The sequence below is a fragment of the Tubulanus polymorphus genome, chromosome 10 (genome assembly GCF_964204645.1).
Source record: "Tubulanus polymorphus chromosome 10, tnTubPoly1.2, whole genome shotgun sequence".
Taxonomy (NCBI): domain Eukaryota; kingdom Metazoa; phylum Nemertea; class Palaeonemertea; order Tubulaniformes; family Tubulanidae; genus Tubulanus; species Tubulanus polymorphus.
Window position 1 is genome coordinate 1,097,140 of NC_134034.1, and position 6,000 is coordinate 1,103,139.

The window sequence follows — 6,000 nt, forward strand, 5'->3', positions numbered from 1 at the left end:
TCGAATCCAACGAAACATGTCCGCCTCGAGTCCCCCTATGACATCATCTAATTGTCTAATGATTTGATCTATTGACATTTACAAATAAGGGGTCCACCTTTATGAATCCCCCTATGACATCATCAAATTGGCAACTACCTAGGGATTCGGTGTATGGAAGACTTCTAGAAATGAAGATGTCTGCCTCTATACATCCCCCTATGACATCATCAAATTGGCAACTACCTAGTGATCAGATCTAGACACAGTTTCTGTAGTCGGTAGAAACCAATTTGATGATGTCATAGGGTGATATAAGGTAGCAGATGCCATCTTTTCGTAGGTTCTGTATATAATTTCTGATCGAGTTTTTAAATTGTTGTGTTATATTTTCGTCGCGCAGGGCAACCAGGTGAATCAGGGCGACGCGTTGGAGCATGATTTCAGCTGTATTTACAAAGCGCTGTTGTTTCCGATTATGCATTTACGCAATGACCTTCCCGCAGTGAGTATCTCAAATCTCATCCTTAAAAACAAAAACCCAGTCGGTTCAATGGTTTTCTTGAAATCAAGTATGAATTGGGTCACTTTGAGGATTAGATAACTTGTAAAAAATTTTCTTCAATTGTATCTCAAATCTCTTCCCGGGAAATTAAATCTGGTTCAGGAAATCAAGAATTTTTTTTTTTTGTTGAAATTTTCTCCCAAATTCTTCAATTGTATCTCAAATACTTTCCCGGGAAATGAAATCTGGTTCAGGAAATCAAGAATTTTTTTTTTTGTTGCTGAAATTTTCTCCCAAATTCTTCAATTGTATCTCAAATCTCTTCTCGGGAAATGAAATCTGGTTCAGGAAATCAAGAATTTTTTTTTTGTTGCTGAAATTTTCTCCCAAATTCTTCAATTTTATCTCAAATCTCTTCCCGAGAAATGAAATCTGGTTCAGGAAATCAGGAATTTTTTTTTTTTTTTAAATTTTTTTCCAAATTCTTCAATTTTATCCGATGAATTATCTCAATTTTTTCCTGCAAAATTGTTGTCGTATTTTCAGCCAACGTTGAAAACGATGGTGCATTCGTGGACCGAATTGTACGCGACGTTCTCCCACCAGGCGGCGCTGGTAACGAACGTCGACGCGAACGGCTGGTGCGAGGGAACGTGCGAGTTGATTTTACGCGACGCCGTTTCGTCGTGGTCATCGCCGGTAACCGGGGAGGAAGAGCGTTCGAAGATTAATTTGCCGTTCGTCGAAACGTTGACGCAGATGTGTCACGTGATGGTCGAGAACGTGGACTTCTCGGCGTTTTCGATGGGGCAAGGGCAACGGTCAGGTAATCAGAAAATTTATGCCATTTACCATGCTGCTCAAAATCCATCCCCGAATTTGAGAAATAACAAATTTGAAATTTTGAAAGATTCTTCATGGATGATTATTATTTTGTTTGTTTGTTTGATTTCGTAGCTCATAAAAGTCCTCGTAAACTCGGAGCCGGCAGACGATCGCTGAAACGTTTGGGGAGTCTCCACTCGCTGGTCGCGCTCGTCGGTAAACTCATCACGTCGCTACACTCCGATCAACACGATCCGTCTGCTCCGCTAGGTGGCACCACCGTCGCTGCAAACATCGACAAAGTAATGATTATATTGATTCAAATCCTTAAACAGGGTTCCTTAAAAACTCCTTCAAAACATAAAATGCTTTTAAGACTGCTAAACTGCTAGAATAACGGTTTTAATTGTCGCATTTATTCTCGAAAATAATTGAAATCGTTGTATAATTTCAGACAACATTGTCGCTTCTACAATCGGCTGCCGGGCACCTGGTCGCCACGCTGACGATTTTATTCTCGCGCGTTACGAATAACTACATCGCGGCTCAGCTGGTGAATCATTTGACTCCCCAGGTGGCGCTGATTTACGAACACAGCTTACGTAAAGGACCGATGAAGATTTACAGCAATCCACTCATGCAGAAGGTAACATTATGTACACTTCTTGAAAAGATGTTTGACTCCATAGATCCCCCTATGACATCATCAGATTGGCTACCAGTGAAAGATATCTTCCTTCATATGACGTCATCATCAAAGGACCTTAAGAGACTTCTAAAAAAGATGGCTACTTTGTTAATTTTCCCTATGATGTCATCCTTCTGTGATCTAATTTGCTGATGTCATAGGGGTTTTAAGGGGAAGCCATCTTTTTAGTAGACAGTTGATGATGTCATAGGGAGATTTATGGAGGCAGCCATATTTCCCTGAATGATTATTACGTTTAAGGTCTGATCGAGAAATTTATATTTTTTCAGCTGGAGAAACTCTGGTCGGATATCAGCGCGTGTTTGCAACACCGTTTCAACGGAGTCTACGATTCGGAATTGTTAAAAAAGGTGGCGCCGCTGTTGTCGATAACGATGCTGCATCCGCGACGTCCAATCAAGAATCAGTCGATCATTTTATGGGGCGCGACGTTCGGCAAATCTACGATTCTCGAATATCCGGACGTGTTGAAGTGAGTTTATAATGGATGGCTCCGAATTGTGCGGTATGCGGAGGCATACCTTTCTCTTAAGGGGGGCTTAATGTATAGTGTATATATAATCAATAGTAATTTTTCTAGTGGATGGCTCCGAGAATTTCCAAATCATAGATTGCATTTTGAGTGATGCTTTTCTCTAATAGGTGGCTGGGAGAATATCAAAAAAAGCTCATCCACTATCTTATCACGACGTTCTGCGTTATCCATCCCCTGATTGCAATCAAATATGGCATTCAAGCCATCCCTTTCTTCACTGGAGCCATCCTTTCTCCAGTGGAGCATGGCTTCTCTCTAGTAGAGCAATCTCTTAATCCTCTCAAAAAATTGCGACAAATTTCATGATTTAGGGTTTTCTTATTTCAAATTTTTCAAATCGATTACATGCGATTCTGTTACAGGCCGGTGCTGATGAAAGTCAAAGAGAAATCTGCTATAATTCTGCCGGGTTGGCACGCCGTCGAATTGACGGTCGTCGAGGAGACTCCCGTCAGTCAGTGTAGTCAGCAGACGGAGGCGTCGCAGGTTCCGATGCCGGACATCGTCGGCATTCCATCGCCGACGAAAATCAGCGGCAGTTTTCTGAACAAAATCACGTCGCCAGGGGGCGCCGCTAAATTGATGTCTCCGAAGCAACGTGCGCGACCGGAGTTCTTATCGCCAGGGGGCGCTGTGCCAGTGACATCAAAACGCAAGCTGAATCTGTCCGTTAACGAATTGAAAGATGATGTAAGTGTTGGGTCTAAAATTTTGGTGATGTAAATTATTAAATTCATTTAGTCTGCCCAACGCTGACCTTGACCTCATCGTTGTGTTTCTAGGAGTTCGTCGTGATCGCTCCGTCCCCGAAACGCCGTCGAATTCTCACCGATCATCAGAAAGAGGTTCAACGCGAGCGAGCCGTCTGCCCGGCGTTATACAACAATCTAGACGCGTCGCTGTCGTCACAGTTTATAGACAACAATACTCAGAGTCAGAGGTAAATAATATACGTATTCTATAAATATGAGTGAAAACTTCTATAATTAACCTTAAGTTCCACTTCCACAGTTCCACATTTGTCTGGGTGTTTGAGTAGAGAGCAGGGGCTGCAGTTGCTCAAAATTTGGCAATTAAAAGTTCACTTTTACGATGGCTGTAGAACTGAGTTGAGAACTGAGAACTGGATCCACAACTGTGGAACTGGATCCACAACTGTGTTACTGGTTCCAAAAATGTGGAACTGGATCCACAACTATGGAACTGGATCTACAACTGTGGAACTGTATCCACAACTGTGAAACTAAATCTACAACTGTGGAACTGGATTCACAACTGGGATTTCTCATGACTTGATTCTGAACATTAACCCAGTCCTCGTAGTAAGGTTGAATTATTTCATTCTAATGATTGGTTTTATTTTGTCTCGTAGTTTCGCGGCGACGCCGTCGCCGGTCGACAATTTACAGATCGTTTTTCCGCCCGTCTCGAAACTGAAACAGTCGTCGCCGCCGGAGAACGACGAAAACGACGATAAACATCGAAATGCTGGGAATTCGGAACCGGTCGTCGTGGGGGCGAAACAAACGAAACCTGGCCGACGTAAGAGTGTCCAATTCGCCGATACAATCCCGGCGCCGACGCTGTTCACCGACGAGGAATCGAACATCGCGAATTTCACGCCGTTCTCGCAATATCTGTCGCCGAAGACAGATAAAACCAGCCACGACGACGTCGAAGTGGTTTTCACGGAAACGACGAAAAACGCGGCGGACGAGATCGACGACGACGATCGCGACGAGTCGGGTTTAAATTCGAACTGCGAAGTCGAGAATTTTATCGACGAAACAAGTCCGGCAGTGAACGAGCAGATAGATATCGTTGAGCAGACGGATACTGCTGAGCAGACGGATACTGTGGAACAGGTGGATACTGCTGAGCAGGTGGATGCTGTGGAACAGATGGATGCTGTGAAGCAGACGGATACCGCTGAGCAGACAGACATTGTCGAGCAGGTGGATAATTCTCGGCAGACGGATATCGCTGAAGTTCCCGATGAAGTCATCATCGAGTCGACGACGACTCCGCGTGACGAAACGACAGAAATTACAAATTCGAATTCCTCGACAGACGCGGCAGACGTAGAACACGATCGAGTTGAACGCGAAACCGCGGCAGCGCCACCGAATAAAAAAAGAAGAGGGAGAAAACGTAGTAAAGGCAATGTGTTCGTCATAACCGTTACGAAAAATACATCGGAGAACGCAAGCGAGAAACCGTCGGCAACGGACGATACGCAAGATGACGGTAGAGTTAGCGAGACGCCGCATGGACTGATTCCGTCGTCGCATGAGGAAGTGACTCCGCAGCGGAGATCGAAGAGAATCTCCACTTCGCAAGTACAACCAGTAAGTAATTAATTATTACTAGTCAATTGATTTGTTAAAACTTATTCACAGGGTTTATTCTAAACCTGCAGGGAAAATCAAGGAATTCTGACTTTTTTTCATAGATCAGGGAATTCTGACTTTTCTTAACAATCGGGGAATTAGAATTGTTGTTGGTGTCTAGTTGTTCTTGCTGTTGATGAGTGGCACAAGGAACCTCTTCATAAGAAACAGCCCCAACTGAGAATATCTTATAATTTAATGCGGGAATTTGAATTTTTTGGGTCTTGTTGATCTTCTTCATGGCGAGTTGCACAAGGAACCTCTTGATTAGGAACAGCCCGTACTGTCAGGGACAGTTAGTTCAAGGGTCGGGAAAACAAGGGGAAAGAGTACAGAATTTTGGATTGATCTATTAAGACCCCTGAATTTCTGTTCACAGGAGTTGTTAATTGGTAAGTTAATTAATTAAATCCTGATTCATATTTTAGGCCGACGCCGACGAAAGTCGGAAAAAACTCAGTCTTTTCGCTCGATCTCTAGAAAATGCTCCACTCGACGAGAAATCGGACTCGCGACGAACGACTCCTCGAAAACATTTCATCCACGTCGAAGAGACGCTTTCTCCGTTTAAAAAACCACCCGCCGTTAGCGAAACCGTCGATAACAACGCGGTAATGGTCGTCGAGGAGACGCAATCGCCGGAGAAATTCTTACGTAAGAAAGCGAGTTCACTCGAAGCGATGGCGTCTCCGTCTGCTCGGAATTTATTCGAGAAGATTCTCGAAGCCGTTAACAATGACGATTCGTCGCCCCCGACGACGCCACCAGTAGCAGACGGAGAATTGAATACATCGCTCGTCTGTATTCCGAACACGCAGGAAGATCTATTAAGCAGTTTCCACGACGACAACAGTGATAATAACGAAGGCGGCAATTGTTGCGTTCCCGAATCGCAGGAGAATTCGAATTTGGAATCGGGCAGACGATCGCCGATCGTCAAGCTGCAGAAATTGACCGCGAAAGTTTTGGATTATTATAACAAAAAGTCTTCGGCTTCAGCGGCTGCGCCCGGCGACGATGAAGATATCGTGCCCCCTTCCCCGGAGAAACTGTCGGT